The sequence below is a fragment of the Poecilia latipinna genome, unplaced genomic scaffold, assembly GCF_001443285.1.
Source record: "Poecilia latipinna isolate Pla-1442-1.1 unplaced genomic scaffold, P_latipinna-1.0 Scaffold2283, whole genome shotgun sequence".
In the NCBI taxonomy this organism is placed as follows: Eukaryota; Metazoa; Chordata; class Actinopteri; order Cyprinodontiformes; family Poeciliidae; genus Poecilia; species Poecilia latipinna.
In genome coordinates, this window is record NW_015114899.1 from 2,021 (window position 1) to 25,821 (window position 23,801).

Here is a 23,801-nt window from a genome sequence, read left to right on the forward strand (position 1 = left end):
AAAGACAAAAGCATGCTCACTTTTAACCAGATTTCAAGGTTTATAGACATCTCTGGACTCTCAGACATTTTGGCCTGCAGACTGACTAAACAGACTTCTGGCTACATTTACCCAATTTCCATCCAGACCTTAAAAGCAGCAAAATAAATGAGAAAGACACAAATCTTCATCCCACGTCTCTGCTTTGAGGTGGCTGTTTTAAATAAATCAGTTGGCTCTGATCACATCGTCAGATCCTTAATATCCCCTCCAGCTTGTAGTGTAGCTGTTCGGTCCCCTAAAAATAGACTTGATGGATTATTCTACAACCCTGACAGAGGGAAGGAATTCCCTGAACTAGTCCCGACCTCTACGCACAAACCCAGTCTGCACATCAGCAACACCAAACAATGACCCCTCTTGAGACCAGTTAGCAAGTTTTGGTATTTTGACAGCCTTGGTTTGGTGTTGCTCAAATTTCAGGGACTATATATTCAATGACTCCTTCCAAGGTCAATCTATCTAAATATTCAGGGCACAAAACAATAAAAAGATTTCCAAAAAAATAAAAAAAACAAAAACAAAACAAACAAACAAAAAAACACTTTTCCCATGCATTCTCTTCATGCAGGAATGAAGGTGCAAGCATTTAACCAGAAATATGTAATGCAGTGTGCTTATGAAGACACTATTTCACCAATTCTGCTCCTCTTCACTCAGCACCAGCACGTTGAAAGATATTGATCAGGCAAGGTTCTCTCAAGCCAAAGGCAAATATCCGCAGTTTAATACTTATAAATTTTATGTTGACATAATAAATAATTCAGAACTAAGCTGTGGAAGCTTGACTGGGAGCAAAAGTAAGGAGCCACATACATTTCTGCAGTTCTAAGCTTATTCCAACAGGGAAAACTCCTGATCTGTCAGCAATCCTTCTAAACTGAGACATTTGTCTCTGTTGGTTCTGTACTCTTGTCCTGCTTTGAGCTGAGTAAACGTCTTCAGCTTGCTTTGGAACAGATGAAGCCACAGAACAAAAAATGACAGCCTGTAGAAGAATATTTTGGCATAACATCTCTTAGGGTAGGACAGATGATTCTGCTTTCAGGAGTCAGTATAAAAATTGTAAAACAGGAATGGAAAAATAGACAGTCAGAGATAAAAATGTCGCTTTTATTTATCACCCCCCCAAAAAACAAAACAAAACAAAAAAAAAAACGTACATTGTACTTATGGCTTCAGATGCAGCTCATTTCCACTATGCATGTGATAGGAATGATTCTCTTAAATCTCTAAACCATCTAGGTGTGTACCGCATAGTGTGGCAGCTTCACTGTATAATGAGATTCCCGATTACTTTAAAGTAGCGCTGATCTCATCAGTATGGTGCAGCCCCAGCGATGTTTCACTTGCTGATTATGATTGTGCCTTGGTTTTATTACCACCCAGAATTTACCACCAGCATCTTTCCCTTTATATGAATTTGACAGTTTTTTTTGTTGTTGTTGTTTTCTTAAACGGTGATTGTAAAATTGAAAGGCCTTATGTCATTCTCACAGATTACAATTCATATCCCTGTGCAGACGTGTAGACATTTCCAACTTCACACCTTGAGTACATTGGGAAAAAAAACAAATCCCATATGAGTATTACCTCTAGCCTGGACACTGAACTAAATGCATCTCATTGTCTGGGAACTGACAGATCATTAAAAGAGTTATGGATAGGAGGCTTCTGAACCAGGAGCACATGTTGTGGGTTTTCCTCCTGATGGCGAGCTTGCGGGACCAGAAAACCTCACATTCAGAGAGTCTTCCTGATTTTTAATCAATTCAGCTGGAGAAATGATGCCTGATTTCAAAAGTTTGACTGAAATGGAACTTGCAATTATTCTCTAAAGCAGGCAGCAGAGCACAGATTCATTCTCCAGAACAACATCGAAACCCTGACACATTTGATTACCCACAAGTAGGTGTGCAATTCGGGTTCATGCGGACCAGGAGGAAGTTGTGACACTGTGTGTTCAGGCCACAGCAGGTGATTCATTCATAATATAAGTTCAGTTGTTTAATTTAATTGTTTGTATGTAGTTTCTTCGGTCACAGTCAGTTGTTTTTGTTACCGCAAAGAAAAAGTTAGACACATTTATCTGCTTGATATGTAATGGATTCTCTGTTTCACTTTTTCTTGTTGAGTATTAATTACACTTAATAAAAATCAATAGCAATTGAATGTGTCATGACAGATAAGAATTGAGTATGGATTTTTTTTATTTATTATTGCATCAGTCAAAATGAAGGACAAACACAAAGTCTTGCATAACCTCTGTGCCACACATTCATGTATTTTTTTTTTCTATTTCTAAAATTGTTTCCTAATTCACATGATCAAAAACACACTGTAGCAGAGCTAACACTTCTCCACCTCTTTTCCCTGCCTTTTTAAAAATCTTAAGAATAAGCCTTACGTGTGATTTGGTCTTCAAGGTGTATTGAATGTATTACACCACAGGGTGTATTGATTATTTAAAAGCACTGCAGAGTGTGAAGGAGCAGTGGTCGAGCAGCATGAAACAACCAATTATGTCATTCTTCAAAATCCGCCTCCTGCTCTGGACTTTGCAAATAAAATATCTGAAACAAATAGCACAAAAAGTATTAATGAGATTTCTAGAAAAGGTAAATCTGCTCATTTTGTCCAAATCCAATACCCCTGTCACACTGTTCAATGTCCTCTCAGCATTTCAAAGACATATTAAGATGCTGCATTGTGACACTGAATCAAACACAGTTTGAATACCAGTTAAGCCATGCTGCCACTGAATATGTGAAAAGATTTCACAATAATATCATGCAACTTCTGAGATGCCAAGTATAAGCCCTGCTTTCCAAGGAATATTTCTAAGATCAGCTCAAATGTTGTAGCAATGATTCAGTTACATGCTTGTGTCATGCTACACTATGCACACACCCTTTCTATGCTGATGAAGATTAACTTGCTTAGTGATCAGACCACTTCCATCTGAAATAATCTCACCTACTTTCTGTTTATTTCATATAATAGTTATTTATTTCCAAATAATGAAGAACAAATTTGAGAACTTATATATAAAGCTCCAGTAACACCGCAAATTCAACAGATTTAATCAAGACAAGCATGCACTACATGACACAAGTAACATCAAAACCAATACACATACCTGAAATAAGTGCCAGGACTTGATGTTACACACAATGTGGTTCATTTATTTTATGTTTGGATCCATGCAAAAACTAATAGATAAGCCAAATCTACATACCGAGACAGGAAACAATGAGAGAGCAGCTTTAGCTTGAAGTCACTCCTTATTTTTGCTGCTTCTGGAAGTCCAGCGAAGGTACTTATGATTTTTTTTTTCTCTCTGGGGCATTTTTATTGAGGCCTTTGTGATTTTCAATGCATGCATTTTGTCCCTAAGCTGCAGAAATGTCTTCGTTGTGCAACCTTTGAAATGTAAAAAGTGCACAAACCTGCAAAATAACAATGTGTTTTATACAACACTTGATTAAACTCCACTGTTTGGAAGATGAAACGAAAATACAAATAAATATAAAGGAAATGTCAGCTGTCATGGTAAAGAAAACACCAACATAAGTTGTTCAACTGAAGTGGTAACCATTTTGACACCCTTGAACTCCTGGACATGAGGTTTCTCAACAACTGCAGCCAGTGGGCAGCAGTGGCTATGTTCTGGTTCCTGTGCTGGACTGAACAGGAGGAGTATTGGGAATGCTGCTGGACTATCAGGCGGCGTACAGCCCTGCCTGTGACGGCCTGCCGTCTCACGACTGGCATCACTACACAGACTGTGTACCGTCATCAGATATACACACACACAGACAGTGTGGCACAGCTAACAGTCACAGTGTAAAATCACTTTGTAGTCAGTGTGCATCACACCCTTGGGGCGTGTGTGTGTGCGTGTTGATGTGAGTGGGTATGAAGTGCTGTGTGCCCTTGGGCTCCTGGGTGCAGAAGGGAAAGGTTAAGCTGTAGCCAGATGTTGCAAGACACCGCTCCAATAGTCCCCAGTGTGAGCCCAAAGGATTATGAAAACAGCTTTCATGACTGTTACGCTGCTTTGTTTATTCAGGAACTTGGCTGGGAACTTTTACAGAGACAAAAAGCAAAGAAACAACATAAGGTGGCATTTACCTGTCAACGTAAAATACCATGGCTTGGGGTTTGTGCGTGTCAAACTCCTTAAATGGATTCTTTAGACGTTTTTGAAGTGGAGTTCACACAAATTATCAGCAGCAGTAAATATCATACCTGCAGTAGGCACTGCTAAGAATTTTTTCAGTTTTGAGAACCAGGCGGAAATGTGTGGCTGTAATATGACAAAATCTAAGGCAGTATAATATCTGCTGGAAAGCACTGTACTGCAAACCTGTCTGGGTCTTATAAGCTCTAAAATTGTACTTGCATGAGGCTATGTTCTTCATTCCTCTTTCAGTTTTTGAAGTCAGTGACATCACTTTCTTAAAAAGTGGAAAAGCCCTGTGAGGAACATAATTCTTACTATTTGAACTGCTTTACATATTAGTCCTCTGGGTAGTTTCCTTCCCAAGGTGCAGTGTGATAAGAGAAACTTGGCCAGTGGGATGGTCTGACCTTTGCTCTTTTTCTCCAGCTGGGTAGATCAACTCTACTACTACAGTAGCCCCCATGGGCTTTGATAAGAGACCAAATTTGCATTTGTGACAAAAAATAACTGTGGGATAATGTGCCACCAAAGTACCTTGTTATCAGAATTTTAAGACCCTTCTTTGTGACTGCAAAATGCTAAATCAGAAGATTCCATGAACCTGTTGAAATGCAGTTTTTTTTTCTAACATCCTCCAGAGAGAAACCTGTATAGACAAGGGTTAAAATGGCCTTTACATACTAGAGCCAGTGTTACTAAAGATTTAACACATTCTCAACCCCAACTCAATAAATCCTATTCTCATTAGTTCCTTTAAGGAAATGAGTGCACTTATGCATTTTTTTTTCACAAATAGTAAACACTGTCTGGAAATGTTATTCAACAGAACTTTCAAACAAGCTAGTAATTCAGGTATTTTCACAGTGGGATTCATTCCTGAGCATGTACATAATGTTTGAGTCAGATAGTTGGACAGGTGTTTTTAATTACTGACTCCCTGGATCAAAAACAATATCATTAAAAATTTAAATATAGCAACTTAAAAGCCTTTCTTCATAATCTTTGTTGAAGGCTTTTTAAATAAATACATTTTCCACATTGACTCTAGCTCCACATTTCATATTGAACCTTTGCACGTGACGTCACTCTCTTCGAAACCCCGCCTACTCCGCCATGACAGAGTGAGCCTGCCAAAAAATGCACAGTGGCAGCTTAATATTGCTTTTATTAAGTTGATTTCGCATTAAAAATGGTCATATGATGCTGCGCGGTCGGCTGCACAAACAGACAAGGATGCAAACCAAACTTATCATTTTATCGTATAACTTTTAATGAGGAAAGATACAGCAGCATGGATAGAATCCGCCAATCATGACTGACAGCCCTCGGCGTAATCGCGGATTAGCAACGGACACTTTTTTTTACAAGGTAAGAAGGCTAACGTCCATATACTTCATAAGTATGATTAGAAAGATATGACATAGATATGGCATGATGGAGAAGATACACATCTAACCATTAGTAACAATGGAAACAATACCACACCGTCATGTAAGCCTAGCATGTACGAAAAAAACTGGCTAGCATCTCGTCTTTTGTACGTCTTTAAGGCCCCAACCAGGCGTGTTACGTTCACAGACAAATTAGCTTGACTCGAACAAATAGAGCCCATAAAGAAACTGTCAAAAATAAATAAATAAATAAATAAAAAAATAGTGCTCTGTCCCTCACTTCCGATGTCCGTCATGGCGCCTCGAATGATAAAATGACTTAGTTGGAAAGGGTCAATAAAACTGGAACAAGCTTTCATTTTTACAACAGTGAATGCATGAGTAATGTTTTTTCTTTTACTCTCTTACTGAATTAAGGTGTGACCCGACTTGACCTACAACTTAGACATTTTTCAATTTTTTTTTTTTTGTAAAAACGGGATTGGAAATATCTGCTTCTAATTATTGTTAAGAAATTGCTAACAATTAGATGTAGCAGGTGGTAGCCTGGTGTGTAACTGTTCTCACTAAGCCTACATTGTTTTTTCAGGTTTTTTCCACATGCACATAAAGTGGAGAGATGATTCTAGTTATCAAAATTATAAATCTTTGAATAGAAATATCCACAACATACTGTACATAAAAACATACCAGTCTGCAAAATTTGGATTTCGTGTAATTATGTTTTTATCTATAAATTATAAACAACAAAATCCATCTAGACTTCTTTATTTATTTTTTTATTTATTTTTTTTCCAAACCAGACATGTTTTCTTTAAATTAAATCTGACATGCATTTGATTAAAAACAAACCCCTATTAAATATTCTGCTTTTTCTCTGGACTGGAGAACTCTGCAGTCAGGAGCTTTTTTTCTCCCATAAAATCTACATCAAAGTTAATAAAGATTTATCTATTGTCTGCAGTAATAGAAAAGTGTTAATAAGCAGATAGCAAACTACAACCACTTGAAGAAGATGAAGCAATTTCTCTCTATTCCAATAATAGATGGCGACAGGATAAAAGATAAAAGTCTTGTTCTTGCTTCAAGTGTGGTGTCGGAGCTGTAGGAGCAGCTGACTGTTTGACAGCGGATGCTGAATGGAGTTGAAAAAGGAACTTTGATCTCACAAACTGAGTATAAACAGGGAATGTCAGAAGGCTTATAAGTGGCAGTCAGAGAATTTCAAGACAAGGTTAACCATACTAACCTTTGCCAATTTATGTCTTGGTCATAAACTAAATTCATGTTAAGGTGGCAGTCTGCTAAATGTCTTCATCTTTGTAGGAATGCAAGAGCCAGTAGAGTGTGCAAAAATAATATTGCCAATATATACATACATGTATACATATACAGTACACACATATATGTTGCCAATATTATTGGCAGTATATACATTACAATGGGTTACACATTGTCTTTTTTTCAGTCAAATATGGGTTAACATAGCACTAATCAAATGAACATTGTTCTGCTTCACAAACAGTCTCAGTTTGGACATGGACGACATGACCCTCTGACCTGAGCAACCTAGGCAGCGTTACAGAACAATACAAAGATGTGCTTTTTTGTGTGCAAAGAGGATTGTGAGGTGGCGTTAATGCTTGAAGTATATCCACTGTATCAAAATCGGCAGACATGAAGAAATTACAGAGTAGGGAGCCTTTCTGTGGATGTTTGTATCATGGAAGCGGTCACGTTGAGTAGAAAATGGAGCACTAACAGGAAACAACATAGCCCAACTAACAGATCTTTTTCTAGTTGTTTCTGGAAGGAATTATTTCTTAAGGTAAACTTTCAGACTGAAAATCATTATGGTAATGTAAAGTGCTAAACTAAGTTCTTCTACAAAATGATCCCGAGATCATGTAGCTAATTGGGTTTGGATTTTCTGTTTGGAGGCTACACTTAGGTGGGTTACGTTGTAGTTTCATTCAGTAATCTCACAGTTTGAAGGTAGCTCGATTGTAAACTCTAAATCAAGTGTGAGTGCAGGGTTGCTTTTGGTAATAGGATGGGGCTGGTGATGACCATTGGGTGTGCCTCGGGATTGCTGCCTGTTTAATGCTGGGATATGCTCAAGTTCTTTATTTACACTGAACAAAAATATAAACGCCCCATGTCAAAAATAAGAGTTTTATGAATATTTGAGTTACACAATATATAGAGAAACTCAAAGTATATTTTCAGTAATTACTGATCTTCGTATCGGCAGTGATAACATCATGGTATGGCCATTGACATACCATGAGCGGATTGACAGTCCTTTGAACATGATAGAGGTCAAGTTGAGGAATTTGATTTTGACCAAGTTGGCTTCTCGTAGGCGTGTTGCGTCTGTTGTGCAGACCAGCAGTCTCATGGCCGATCCCACAGATGGACGAAGCGGATGTGGCAATTTTGTGCTGGAGTGGTCACACATGGCCGGCGAGGATGAGGTCGATTTATACTAGTGCCAGTCTGTTGGAAACAAACTCTTAAACGGGCTTATGACTTGTGACAAAATTTGACATTTTCCGATGGCCTTTTATTGTCCCCAGTCCAACGATTGTCCAGTTGATCATTTTGTCTGATCACCCACTGGACATCTCCCACCATGTACTGAGTAAAAACAAAATAAAAAAAACAAAACAAAAAAAAACAACTCACTGAGTAATGCTCATTGACAGCAAGTTGGATTAAAACTGATTCAAAAATCAATAGAAATATTACTTTCGTACAATAAAATGTCAGCAAATGCTCATTTACAGTCCTTAACTCCACATGGTAACAATCTTACATAGGGCATTTATATTTTTGATCAGTATATGTAACTTTTATACCATAGAGCCACAAGGCAGATACACAAAGGCACAAGGATTTATTGAACAGTCATAAATTTGACAAATTTCAAGATGACACTTCAGCGTGAGGCAAAAAAAAAAAAAAAGAAAAAAAAAAAACTTTTTGAATTTTTCATATTTTTCTTCTGTAAGGATAAATGTTTTTTTTTTCCTGGTGCACATCTAGTCTTAGATATACTGTGCCTGTTTTCATCAGGAGGTTTTATTTTAAATAAATAACTTGACTGTATCCTTGATTTTTAAGTTTTGGATCAATTTTGAGCAATTACTCATTTAAGTTGTTACAATGAAACCACTGAAAATAATATTATTCATTCAAAAACAGTCAAAAAATCATTGACATTAGAATTAAATGTGTTGTATAAAGAACTAATTTCCTTATTTGATTCCCATTCACAACCAGTGAAAAAGAATAATATAATATATTCAGCAAATCGTCATTCTAATGTCACTTTTGCAGAACAATTTATTGTTTTGACCCACACTTTGAGTGTTAACAGGTTTAAACGCCTCAGCTCTATTATTCCATACAGTCACACACAGAGAGGAAGAACGCAAGAGACTCAGGCTGAAAGAGACACAATGAATATAAAGTAGAAATGCGATGACGATCAAAATGGAGTTTTTCTCTGTTCCCTTCCATCAGCAGTGGCTCTCAAACCCTCCATCTACCAGCGAGCCATGATCTTCTGACAGTAGCAATCACAACCCATTGAAAATGTCCCTCTCATCAGAAAATGGCAGCATGGAGAAATCTATAAAAGGTTTTAATGTTGTGAGCCAGCCATGATTGCCCAGGGTTTTTTCTCTTATTCACCAGATCACAGTGTCCCATTCCCTCCTTGCTTCTCTCTGCCAAGATAGGCAGAGAACATTATGTATAATGGCAGCTCCATTGTTACAGGTAGAAAGCCCATATGTTATTAATACTAATTGTACTTGCCTGACAGTGATTGTTTTTCTCTGCTTGGTAATTGTCCTTTTGGCTTTTTCTGTCAGGATTAACCAGGAAAAGGGAACAGATATTAACAGAAACATTTTTTATTCTTAGGGATGGATGCAAAGATTGATTTTCCCTAATACCTGTACATGGATAAAATGCAAGGGAGTTGATCATAGACTAGGTTTTAATATTTTTAGTAATCAAATTTGGCAATACTTTTAATCTTAAGCAACATAAACAATATGTGTCAACTGGTAAAAGGAATGATGGTTGTCTGTGGAGTTGCCTGTTTAAAGATATTAAAACTGGTGTTTTTTTATTCATCCCTTTTACAGCATTTTCTTTTTCACCATACCCAATGTTGTAGTGATCAAAAGCCCGACTCCGTCCAGTCCACAGATAATAAAGGAAGAAAATTATTTACCTCTGCTAATGAAAACCCACCTTGAGAGCCATGCAGCTGCATTTTAATCACTCACTCAAAAGTCAAGCAATCACACATCAGGGAAATTTGGGTGTAGGAGGTTGTGCTAATAGTTTGCAATTCAGATTGGACAGACATTCAGTTAGATATTCGCTTCAGATGTATTCATACTTTACATGAATTTGTCTGATTATGCTTCCATATTTCACACTGACAAAACCCTAATTTTGACTGCTTCTAAATGTTTGGTGAAACATTTAGTTCCATGGATTTTTAGCAAAACACTCCAACCAGATATTTCTTCAATTCTGGCAGCAGTCGGGGAGCTGAATTGCTCCAGGGCTGAGAGAAAGCATGCTGTGCTGATGGCCAACAACCTCTTGTTTCCAGAACAGCATGTCTGTTAGACCTGCCTCAAGCCAAGTAGTTAAAGAGTATATCTTGTCACTGATTTGATCAAGGAATTAACTGCTCTCCAGAAACAACAACGTGTCCTGCCAAAGTGTCCTTACGGATACTTAATTTTCATCTGCTCACTCAGTAAAAATCTTTCCATCAGGTTGTCAGTTAATTCTCAAACATATGTAGAGGAAATTGTAATAACATAATCTTTAAAGTTGGCTTCCTGACCTCTATTCCAATTATATTTTATGTGTTTTTCAGACTTGCCTCAGGCATTGATGGCATTCCTGTTTAAGTGAAGGTGACAAAGCATCCCTGGAACCGTGTCCCTAATCACAGGTACAATCATCGTCCATCATCCTACGGTTATTCTCAGTGGGCACATATGAGCAAATGTAAGATTTGCATGCAGACGGTCCCTGACACTCAGAACAAGACCAAAATCTCTTATGCTGACAAAAATTGCACTTATTAATGTTCATCTGTCACATTTTATATAAAGAATGCAACCATAAATGTCATAAGATCCACAAAAAAGGATGCTAGACAATCAGTCAGCATGTCCCCATTCACCACTAAAGTCAATATTTATAGATTACTGTGTTCTATGCTGCTTTTCTCTAAACCCCAGAAAACATTTGTCAGATGTTTTCAGAGCACTATTTCTGTAGTTTAAGAACTGCATCCTCCTGCATTATCTACACACATTCTGTAAAGAAAATTCATCATTTTTGACAATATTAGCTTTTTTTTAAATACATAATTTTGTAGTTTTATTACCTGAATGTAGGTTAACTGTGTGTACATGTTCCATACCTGAAATTGCTAAGCAGGGACTAGTAGAGATTTTGTGATTATTATTCACATTCCCCTCATACAGGATTAATAGCCATTTTAAAGACTACATGATCAGCACTTCATGTGCTACTCGGTTCACACCCTTGTCTTTAGGATTATCTGAAAAATATAAATTACACTAATATCTGCCTGCAACAAACTAATTGACTGTCATAATGTATCTTGATTGCCTGCTTAAAGAAAAAATATATATAGCTTACCTCCAGACTTCCCGAGCTCCAATGTGAGGTGTTTAATTAAAGGGTTTTAGTTTAGCTTTATAGCTCGTTTCCAGAATATTTGTCACTGAACAGCCCAGGTTAAGGTGGAACTACTCTGAAAGCTTCTAGATGACAAGACTTGTCTCATGATCCATCAAAAGTGAAGTGGATGAGAGTAAAAAAGTTTTGTGCGTATGTGAGCAAATTTTCAGATTGAACATCATGTAGAACTCAACTCAAAGCTTACCGTCAAATAACTTTGGTACTCTTTTAGTGGAATTTAGTAGAGCAGGCCAGCACAAAGTATACCTGAGAAGTGGAAGAAAAATGAAGTATAGTTTTGTTTTATTTATTTATTTTTTTATATTAATGTGAAAATAGTGGTGGGACTATTTTGTTCCCTTCTATCTGATACCTTTAAATGAAATTCCCTACATTTACTTGCCTTCAAAAATCACCAGTTTCATAAATAGAGTCCATCCATGTGGAATTAATTTCACTACCTATACAACACTTTTGTGACATCCTCACTGATTTAGTAGATAACATTATTAGGCAAAAACAGCATTATGAAGAATAAACAAGACTGCACACGTGTCAGAGATAAACTTATGGGAAATCTGGCCTTCATGAAAGAGCCCCAGAGATATAGCTAATCTTGTAATAATATTAATAAACCAAAAAAACATCCCGTTTAAAGTTTGCTACAAGTTTTATAGATGCTAGAAAGCATGAGGATCTTGGTTCTTGGTTCAAATAGGATACATTGTTGGAAATGCAAAATGCTATATGTAGAGGAAAATTAACTTTGTGCATTATTCTAAATACACTATTACAACAGTGAAACGCAATCATGACATCATGCTGCGTGAAACGTTTTCTTCATAGGGAAAGGGAAGGCAGTCAAAGTTGAAAGGAAGATGGGGCATGGCGGTGGCACAGGGGTAAAGTGCGTGACCCAGATGGAGGCCTTAGCCCTTGACACGGCCAAAGAAAACCATAAAAAAAAGTTGAAGGGAAGACCGATGGTGCAAAAATATAGAAGAACCATGAAGAGGCTGAAAATGACTCGAAACTACAGAAGAGGTTTATCTTCCAGCAGTACAAATGCAAAGCATGGTTTGAATCAAAACATGGATTAACAATGGTGTTCTCAAAGCCCAGACACATATCTAGTTGAGAATCTGTGGCAGGAGTTGAACGTTGATATTAATCAAGGCTCCCAATCCAATCTGACTGAGCTTGAGTTGGTTTGCAAAGTGGGATGAAACAAATGTTTCTGTCTCTGCAAAGATGCCAAAGAGTTAACCCAACAGACTCGTTTCTGTTGTTATGCAGCAAAGGTTTCTACTGATTTATGTTTTTTCTATCACATTATGCAATTTTATTTAAAACACATTAATGTTTGTGGTTGCATTTGTGGCACAGAGGGATAAAAATCCAGTGGTATGAAGAGATGTACAAGGCACCATTTGAAAAGCGGAGTTGCATTCCTAAACATTGGTAATCATCCAGCGCATAATTTGTTTTATGCTACTGAAAGCCATAATGAGTTCTCCAATGTGCATTGCTCAATTAAGGTATGTTGTCTGTCATGTCTTTGTATCATAGCAACTGTGACAAATTTGCACGTATTATGTATTCAATGTTAAACATTATCGGTTGTTTGGTGTTATTGTTTTCTTGCAAAACAAATGTTTGGTGTTCAATGTGCATACCAAATTCAGTACTGTCAAATGCGAAAGGAAAGAACAGCCGGAAAGTAATAGAAGCTATATGTACCAGAGTCAACTTGTGAAATATGTTAAGTTAGAGGAAGAAGGAACGTTTTCCCTTCTGGAGCTATTCCACAACATTTCTTAACTGTCCAATTCAATCCCTTTGTAAAAAAATAAATAATAATAAACATACTGTGAATGTAGCCTTCACCTGACTCCTACATGTTGAATTTGACCACTTTTTTCCTCATTAAAGTGATAAGAAGCAGTCTGTAACTCTCTGTGGGAAATAGGTAATTTTGTTTCATTGTGACTTAAAGTCTTTTCTATAAGCACATTTCATCTATCGTTTCACAAAAAAAAAACAAAAAACAAAAAAAAACATTTGAGGTGGATTTAAACTTGTGCCTTTCACCTGTTTTAAACGTCGCTGTGTTGTGTAGGCTTTTTAATCTACATTTTACCTGAAGAGGTAGACCTTCATATAAGCTTTAATGCAGAACATAATTTTATAATTCCACAACGTCTTCCAAAAAAGTTTAATTGCACTCAACTTGCCTAAGGTGCAGGGCGAATATCATAGATAATCTGCAATCTTTAATTTCTAGCTTTTGGGAGGATGGCAGCAAGTTGAGAGGGAGAGAAAGAAGATGAGAAGCATAACCTCTGTCAAACTGGCTGAGCATCGAAAATGGTAGGCTGCGTTTTCTTTTTTTTTTTTTTGCATGGTCTCTTTGGGGCCTGATTTCCTTCCCTGCTGAGCTGTACCAATGCTGCTCTTTGAAGTGTGCAGCTGGGATGTTTGCATAGACTCATGTCATTGCAGTGTATGTACAGAAATATTCCATTCACGGTGAGATTTACAGGCACACAAAAATGCAGTACGCCGAATTAAAATTTCCATGAGAACTGTGCTTAGTTTACACTTTATGGTAAAACTCAAAGATTATATGCTAATGCTTCTGATGTGCTCTATGATGTGTTAGTGGTGAATAACTTTTCAATTATGCAAAAGAAACAGCTGAAAATAACTGTCATTCCAACCACATTCACATTTTTGTTTCACTTTAGCAGGTTTCCTTTGAAGTAAAAGTGCTGGTAGATAAAGCAATACTCTAGTCACTTTAATTGTGAGATATTCTTGCATAACATTTTCACTGTGATAAAGGAAATTTACTCCCATCTCACCTCTGTATTGTTAATTGCGTTATATGTGAGAGTAGTAATCACAATATGTCACTTTTTTGGTTTGGAGTGGGTCTGCAGACAAAATTAAAATTTGTCGTTATCTCTTTGGTTCTTAATTTCCCCAAGTCGGCCTTGGCCACTGCAGTATGCTAATCATCATACCTGTTTAACAACTTCCTATAATAAAAAAAAAACAAAAAAACAAGCAGTAGGTGAAAAAACTAAATTCCACTTAATAAGGTTCATCCTCAGATTATTCGGTGCTCATTAATAACCCCCCCTTTACCTTGAAACTTTAAAACTTTCACCTTCCCTCAATATAGCCATCTGAATTTTTAAGTTGCATCACTTCTTTTAAGACTTTCTTTGCACTTGTCACTCATGTCAGTGTAATATGCTTTGCTAATATGAACTAGATGATGGTGGAAGTCTCTGTGATCTGTGGAAATCCAGGTGACAAAGTGACAATTGAGTGCAAGTTTACAGGTAATCTAAAAGATAGTGTCCTATTTTATTTTTATTTCTATGTTCCTGTGTGTCTGCTTGAATTTTCCCATTGAAGGATTATTCTATTCTATCCTACTCTTTTCACAGTGAAGTTAATTTTGTGCTACATGGTGTCAAGCAAGAAAAAAAAAAATCTCAGTTTGTGGTAAGCTGATTTGGTGATTTGGTTAAGTCAAGCTACTTATAAAATATCAACATCTACAAACTCTAGGGACTTTAATATTAGATATCTTGCTTCATTTTTGCTTCATGCCAAGTGTTGCATATGACTGACGGAAAAACAAGAACATTTCCAAACAGAGATTGTGTACATAATTGAGTAAAGGCTCAAGGAAATGGAAAGGACATTGAGTTCTTTGCTCATTTCCCTGCAATTTTATTCTTCATTTTTTCTCTGGTTAAAACTCCTAAAAACAAACAAAAAGGGAAGAGAAAAAAAAAAAAATCAAAATTCACAACTGAATTGTTGGAAACCAGAATTTCAGACTTTCGACTTGCATATCTAAAAAAAAAAAAAAAAAGTTCAGATTAAGTTTTATCCAGGTCCTTTTATTTAAAAAGCTTACAACAAATGTCATCTCGAGGCACGTTTTCGATTTCTAACCAAAATATGTACCTGTAGTCAAGTCAACTTAATTATATAAACACATCAATGTTAAGTAAATGTGAGAAGTGTAACCAAAATGTTAATAAAGGTAGTACAATAGAAAGAAAAATTAATTTTGAATATAAAATTAAAATGATAAAATTAAGCCTTCCCAATAAACGTCTATTAATTGTTGTGGTATTTGTTGGAATCAGTCCCCAAAAATACAAATACAGATACAAATTTCAAATACCTCCCTTTCTCTTAAACTAGATCAAACTGAATGTTTTTTTTTGTGAATGTCTAGTTAGTATACATGTTAACTTTTATGACTGTACTTCAAATGCTGCTATGCCCGTGACATTTAAAATCAATATAATCATTTAACACCGAGCGGGAGAATTATCCACTTTCATCATATTGCAGGCTGCTCATGGAAGGTTACCGCGCATGACATCTGTCTGGCTCAATATATTTAATTAAATTTTTGTAATTCACAATAACTGCTGTTCAGCAGCAGCTCATTTGAAGTGACAGATGTGTTGAGAGCTTCAGCAACGGTATTTGTCCAATGCTGACTATTTAGACCATGAGTACAGTACAGATGGGGGTCAACACAGGTGGTGCTGTATGTGATTTGACAAACGTCCAACTGCATGCTGATGTTCAACACATTTTAACGTGGTATTTGCTGATCCACCAAAGGCTACTCACTGTACCACTGGAGCAGAGAAGTAGATCACAGTTCGGAACGGCTGAAATGAGTACAAAAGAATTCAACACAACAACAGATGTGAATAAATTGTAAATCACCATAATTGTGTTCCAGGAGGCCCAGAGAAATAGATGATGTCATTAGGGGCACAGCCGGCGCCTGGTCCCAGAAAAGCCTCTCAGGTGGAATGTACTGCAGTCCCACTATTCCCCTGTCGTAATGTAATGTAGAGTCCAATATCAGCTCTATACTCATGAGGGGGAAGGTGCTTTCTCGTTGAATAATTGAGACCCAGATAGAGAGACCTATGTTTTTTGCGTTAGACAGCAGCGTGGCCTCATTGGCTCTCAGACTCCTTTCAAAAGCTGTATTTGTGCACATTTTACACAATACGAGCTTTCTTTTTCTGTCTTTCTCTGACTGCTAGTCTCTCACACACAAAAACTTAGACATATTGAAACTATTCCTGGGGGATAATTGTCTTCATAAATAATTAGGCATTGATCTTTCTCTTGCTAATAGTTTCTCCACCATTTAGTTAGGCATGCTTTAGGTCACCGATAGGGCTGTGCTTTAAAAGACAAACTGAGGTAACTCTGAGGTTAAGAGCGATGCAGACTCATCCGTTTGTCCTGAATGCCCAAAAAATTGCAACACAACAGTTTTTTTGCCGGCCACAGGATACTTCAACAGGGTCAAATAAACACTTGCTTTACAACCACAAGATGGATTTGTTAATGGATAGTTTCTACTTTTGTAGTAAGGTTTTTTGGAGACAGAGGCATTATTTGGAAAAATAACACTTTGTAAGAGTTCAGATTTTGAAAAATACAAGCTGTTTAACCAAGGCTTTGCTAAATATATGTGCAACCTGTCACTTGTGCATGAGAGTTTATTACTATAATGCTGCCAATATTTGCTCAACTGAATAAAGTACAAATGATTCAGATATTCCTGCTGCGAATAAGCCAAGTCCACCAGAAGGTGTTCTATTTATTTATCAGTTCTTGCTTTTAGAATATGTTTTTAAAAAAGTGGCCTCTTTAAAAAGGCAATTGCATTGTGATTGTGGTGCATCTAAACCAATGAACTGGTAGAAAAGCAACCAAGTTCCATGAATCGTACCTGGTTGTTTTCTTCCCTATTGTATTTAAGTCTCTGTTTCCTGCTCACTTGTTGGCTGATCATCTGTTGTTATCATCTCTGGTTCCTGTGCTCCTTGGATGCCGATTATTGTCATCTGTTTATTAAATATGTAACCTTCTTAAAAGCTTCTGCTGATGTCCTGTTACTGCTTCAGTCCTTCACCACCACTCACCATGGCAGTACAAGCGGTTCAAAAGGAAACCAAGGTAACAGGGTTAGAAGTCATTAAACTCTAAATGTTTCCATCAGCAGGCAGAGAAGACCATGCGGTTGTGCACAGCTATCCAGTTTGCAGGTTTAGTCTGCCATAAAATAAATAAAACAGGCCAAAAAATAATTCTGATAATTGAGTTTAACCTGTGACCTAAATCCTTTTGGTCCTCTTAATTCAGTAATTCTGGATAAGCTGCTGGTGATGGGCAAACAAATCTGACTCACATTGTTATAAGAAAAGATTTTATATTTTTCCAAATGGATTCCATCTGCACCAGAGTGTTACAACCCTCAGTGGTATTACAGCACTCCCACCTTGTCTTCACCTTTAAAACCCTGTGGGACCAGCCATCCTTTACAGTATATGGTTAATATCACAGATCTGACTGATGAAAGGCCAAACCACAGTGTGAGGTATTTAAATTCACCACACTAATCTAGTGTGGGGCGACTGACTGATGAAGTAGCCTATGGCTTCTCACAGGACTTATGAATAATTTAACAGTGGTTCATGTTTAATAGGTTCCATTATAGGAAAGGCAGAGAGGTACTACTTATGATAGTCGACATTTGGTTGCAAAGCTTAAGCCTCGTATGACACTTTTTAAAATATTTTCACAAAAAGATCTGCTATCTATCAATCTAATTGATATTGTCATGTAGTCTCTGATTCATTTGTCCTACCTGGCTTTTGCAACTAGATGCCATTGTGGGACCATGGCAAGAATTTAGTGCTGCAAAAACTACATGGAACAGCAAATGTCATGGAAGCAAAAAATTTGGTATATTGTGAGCATTTTGTCCATGAAAAAGCAAGAAGAGATGAGGTGTGAATCACAGGTAGCTCTGGGCAATGCACTCCAATAGACCTCTTATCAAATGGGAAAAAATCCTTCAAGGAAGACTGATTTAGGAGTTTGAAGTGGAAGCAACAGAGATGTGCAAATGGGTTAATTTACGCTTTCAACCACTTAAATTTATTTTTCATCTGATGCATGTCAAGTATAAAGAGGAAAAACTGAAACATGAAAGGAGAAGGCTATTTGGTTTATTTATGAAATGCAACCTTTGTGGAGAGGCCTAAAAGCTTTTAAATGTCTAGATTTTGAAATGTGCAGTAAGATGTTTTTTTTTTTTTCCTAATAAAAAATCAGAAAAGAAAATCCTACAATTGTTATCATATGTTGTTTTGTTTGTTTCTGTAAGATTTTAGGTCTTTAGGTCTTTTTGTGATTACTTATTTTATATGTCACACTATCATTTTTCAATTAGGCACTTATATTATTAAAAAAGCCACAAACAAATTGCCATCTATCTATCTTATACAAAAAAGAGAGACAAAGTTGGTGCCTATCTCCAGCAGACATATGACAAAACAGAAGATAAACAATGATGCACTCACACACTCCTAAGGAAACATAGCTGGGTCAGTTAACGTGTAATGAAATATATATATATATATATATATATATATATATATATATATATATATATATATATATATATATATATATATATATATATATATATATTCACAAAAATTTGTATTCTTAGACTTCACCTCGCATCTCCAGGCTTTTGTGTGACAAACCCAGCTCAACAATCCTACATAATCAAATAGAATATTTTAAACAGGATAAGTGTATCGCCTTGCACTATTTCTTTTCATCATGTCAGTGTAGGATGCTGCAGTGATTCATTTTTGTTTGAAAAAGATAAAGGTCACAGATGTGTCATTGTCTGTGCCCCTGTCCAAACTCCCCTGAGGCTTTCATGACGCCGCGTGTTATATCCAATCCACAGCATTCCTCTTATTTTACCCTGAAACATGATGTTGCAGCACATTTGTGCTGCCCACACAAATGCACATCACCAGAAATGTGTTTTTTATTTATTTATTTATTTATTTTATTTTTTTTCTTTTCTCCTGGCACACCTTGATCATGCTTTATTTCACAGCAGAGTTAGTTGGATTCCATCTCAGCTGACTCGAACCTTTCAAGAAAAAAAATCACAAAATTACTCAAAGCCTTCAAATGTAGAAAATGTGGCAAAGACATATTCATGTTTTTTGGGTGGACCCCTCTGTGTTTCCTTTTTGGATGGAGATCACTGTAAATTTAAAAAAATAAAAATAAAAAATGGACTAGCCTATAAATACTTCAATCATCCCAAGTGTGTCTTTTGGGAGATAAATGTCACATACCTCAGGGAGGATCTACAGAAATTCTTGGATTTGTGGTGGGTGGCTGCAAGACTGAGGAATTGGAAAAGTTCCCATAAGCCTCAGACCGAAGAATGGGATTAAACTCATGACAGAGAACTGTTAATTGCTAAGATAAATCCAGATAAAATTAAATCAAATATGGGGTCAATTGTCAGATCAAAAAGTAAAGAGCTCACTGTATTATTTCTCATTTAGTGCCACTTTTTAACTGCATATGTATGTTTTTGGGTCTGCTTTTGTATGTTTGAAAAGATGAAAAGTTAATTAAAATGACAAAAGAATACATAAATAAATCTAAAAATTGCCAAAGCCAAAAAGGTTTTCGTTACGTGCTATATGCAAGCAGCATGCAGCGATAAATAGGTTTAGAACAAAGTAGATTCTGAAAACATGTCAAATAGTTCATGTTTATAGAATTTTGAACCCTCTGTTTCCCTGAATAGCATGTAATCTGGTAGGTTAATGGAAATGCTTACTTTTAGACGCATTGCACAGCTCTCTTGTGTTGAGTTGACTCAACAGTTGAGTCTTCTGGTGAGTCAGTAATTGTTTTGTTACAATATAATCTATTTATCCTAAATACTGCCTTTTTAACTTTAGGGTTCAAAAAAGCCTTCCGTCTTTATACAGAAATATTGTCTTTGATTACAAAAGCCTTCAGAAGCCAAACTGTTGCAGTCTCTGAAAAAAAAAAAGAAAAAAAAAAAAGATGTTTTTAAACTCTTTTGACTTTCAAGTCTTTTGCAATATGTTCTGAAACACCACTGCAACTGATCTCAAAATTTCAAAGTTTTGGTCATGTAAAACAGATGACCATTACTTTAAACTGGTGTACACTTATCATCATGCATCAGTGAGGTAGGGAAAGATCTCCTGCTGAAATCCTCTAAAGCCTCCCACTGATCTTGGAGAGAGTCCTCCTGCGACTTAAAGTCTACTCACTTGTGCTCCTCTTCGAGAGTTAATCTGAGATTAATACCAGAAACTGAACAGCATAAACTAAAATTTCCTGAGGTTTTTGAAAGTATAACAAGCCATCACAAAAAAAAAAAAAATACAGCTTTTAGTCTGGCACATGTGCCAGTGAGAATACACAGAGTTATGCCAGCAAACCACATCTGTGTTATCGGGTTCAGATATGGCATCAGTTCAACAATATATATGCAGAGGGCAGGCGCCATCTATTTCACCATCTGATGTTTGAAACAGAGTATACTCTTCAGAGTAGAGAGAGAAGCTCTTTGTGCAGATGGAACAAGCTTTTGTCACATAGAAAGATTGTTTTCATCACAGTGCATCCGTCAGACAGAATCCCGGGGAATGACGCCTCAGAACACGAGTCGAGTCAAAAAGCTACTTTTCTACGTAGCTCATAATTAAAAACAAACATGTTAATATGAACTATACAGTTTAACTAATTAATTTAATTAACCAGACAAAAGGCTCCAGGTTGTGAAGAAAGCTTTGCAATGCTTCGCCACGCTGCCCTCGCCTCAGAACTTTTTATCTTACCTTCAAGTCCCGATATGGGTATTGTTGCTGAGTTTTTCCAACCCAAATTAATTGACATGGTCCGGAAGGGGAAAACCACTTTATCACTGAAGACAGTGATAATGTTTTCATAATCTAAAACCACAATGCATGTTTCACTGCAAAGCTCATGTAATGAAAAATCTTTTTATTGTTATTTTGTTTTATCCTCACCCTGGAAACATTATATTAGCATCAACCTCAGCTTTTGTAGTATATTGTTCTTAAATTGCACTCTGATAGTACTAGGAAGCGTGATAAGGTGTATAACATTTTCTTTTAAATGTTTGTTTGAATATAATTTTAACAAAGATAAAATTATCACCGTAACAGAGAAGGCAGTTGTGAATAGTTCTGGGCTAATCTGTCCCATGCTTTTCAAATAACTAACTAGACCAGAGTGGTTTTTAATCTGCGAACTGTCTAACGGGATGAGCAAAACTGGCACCTTGTAATTTTTAAATAAAAAGCTCCTTAACGACATGTTTGGATTTTCTTTTCTGTTTATTGCTTGTACTGCTCACGATTTGAAATATATTAACGACACGTTTCAGCTGCAACAACCACAAGAAGACAGCGGTCATTGTGACCATTCATCACCACTAATAGGTTGTAGTTTAGGCCCTGACATCGAGCATACATCAGAAAGACTAAGGGGACTGGATGAAAAAGCTTGACAGCATAGCAAAGGGCTGTTGAGATAAGACTGTGGCACTCAGTGCACTGACTGACAGAAAAAATAAAAATAACTGGACAAATACGAGTGTAGCACTTTACCATGAAGAGTGACACTGAAAACCAGTCATTATCTTGTAAGTCATGAGTAGATCTCTAATGAAGTACTTGGGTAGGTTTAGTTTTAACCATTTCAGTTTCAGGCTTCAGAAAGGTCCAGATGAAATACAGTTTTACTAATAATTCCAGCATTATTTTTTTTTGTAGACATAAATGTTATGTTTTATAGCACCTTCTTGAGACCTCCAGAATAAGGCAAATGTTTTTTTTTTTTTTTTTTTTTTTTTTGCCAAATTAACAAGAAATCATCACAATGGTAACTTTAACCTAACAAAAGTAGAAGCTTCTGGTTAAGTTAATTAGCATCCTTGCCAAGTCAAAGATTGTTCAATGTAGGCCTGCACCAAACTAGACGTTAACTTAAATGTATTTACACTACTGGCATTTCATTCAATGGCAAAGTTTTTTTATTTATTTCTTTTTTCAGGGGAATATGATATAAAAAAATGGAAATAAAAGTATCACTTTCGAAACAAAAAAGCCTCTGTACTTGTATATTTTATTTCTAAAGCTGAAATTTACTTACACCCTCCTCAGTTATCAATGCAAAAACCCTTATTAGCATTACAGCAATCATACACTTAACCAGCTTTATGCCCATGTGATTCTTCCTGGCCATAGCCGTCAGCATCTTGAAAGACAACAAGTCTTTCAAGAAAACTATTGTCTGAGAAACATTTGACTTCCCTGAGGAATTAATAAAGTATTTTTATTGCAACTGAAATAACTTCAGTAAGCTATTCTGAAAGCTTGTTGAAAGATACTGCTAATACAAATGTTTACCATTCAAACTGTAACCCTGACCTGGGTTACATTGGTAACTTATCACATAACCCAGGTCAGGCAGTATGATGTGTTCAAACTGATGTGTTCAAACATCTGAATTTGAAAAAAAGTACTGCAATAGAATTATCTGAAAAAAAAATCTCTCATTATTCTTGCATTTAAACTACAACTTTTCCCCTATGTTGATCTATAAGATATGCAGAGAGAGATGCCACGTGTCACATGTTGTGAATCGCTAAATGCGGCCACTTATAAACGTCTGATATCTTTAACTACTTGGATGACACGAAGAAATGCCTGTTCTCCATCTGTGCTTCTGATAACCTGGGAAGGCAAATAAGATGATAGGCTGTGTAGAAAAATCCAAACTTTAAATTTGACTTCAAAACTGCCTGCTTCACTGGAAACATGTGGAAGATCACAGAGAGACCTACCTTGGCAGGGGACCTTCTTTTCGATCCACAGATTAGAGATTCTCTGTGTTGATGACTGAGTCCTACTTGCATTGAAATCCAGGCAGGTGGCTGTGTGTCATTAAGGTTTAATAAGACTCACCACAAAGTTCCTCATTAATAGCTGCCCACAGGGCACACTCTGGACCTTTGAATAGAAAGGGAACCGAGCAAGGGAGCAGCAGAGATGAGTGGGTGGGGTGACTTGGAAAAAGAGGGAGATGGCACTTTCATATGGCTCTACTGATAGAATACTAATCAAGCTGGACACATGTCTGTGCACGCAGATACACCTCACATCAGTAAAGCCAAAGGAATGTCCTTCTTTGAGCCTCCCTGCTCTGTGTGGAAATCTACTGCCTATGAAATTTCAATTTAAACACAGGCCAATTACTTCAATTCAAAAGCGTTTTTGAGACGCTCAGCCTAAATATTTGAGCTGAGGAAGCAAGTGGGGTTTTTGGGAGTAAACACTCTTTTTCAGCAGACCTGATACTGTCAAGGGTGTGTTTGTACATGCAAGAATGTGCTATGCATGTACGAAACTTAAAAATAACTCAAAGATTATATCAAAGCAGTGTTGTAAGTCTATCCTCCAGATACTTACTTAAAG

At 36.7% G+C, this 23,801-nt stretch overlaps 1 long non-coding RNA gene across 1 annotated transcript in view; it reads left to right on the forward strand.

Moving 5' to 3' along the window:
• The first annotated feature begins 10,526 nt into the window (after nt 1–10,526).
• The window catches only part of LOC106937135 (uncharacterized), a 38,112-nt gene continuing 24,837 nt past the window's right edge, over nt 10,527–23,801 (forward strand). Inside the window, exons 1-3 of the long non-coding RNA XR_001422325.1 lie at nt 10,527–10,606; nt 13,300–13,336; nt 13,652–13,737. This is a non-coding gene — a long non-coding RNA (uncharacterized LOC106937135). The remainder of the gene's footprint in view (nt 10,607–13,299; nt 13,337–13,651; nt 13,738–23,801) is intronic.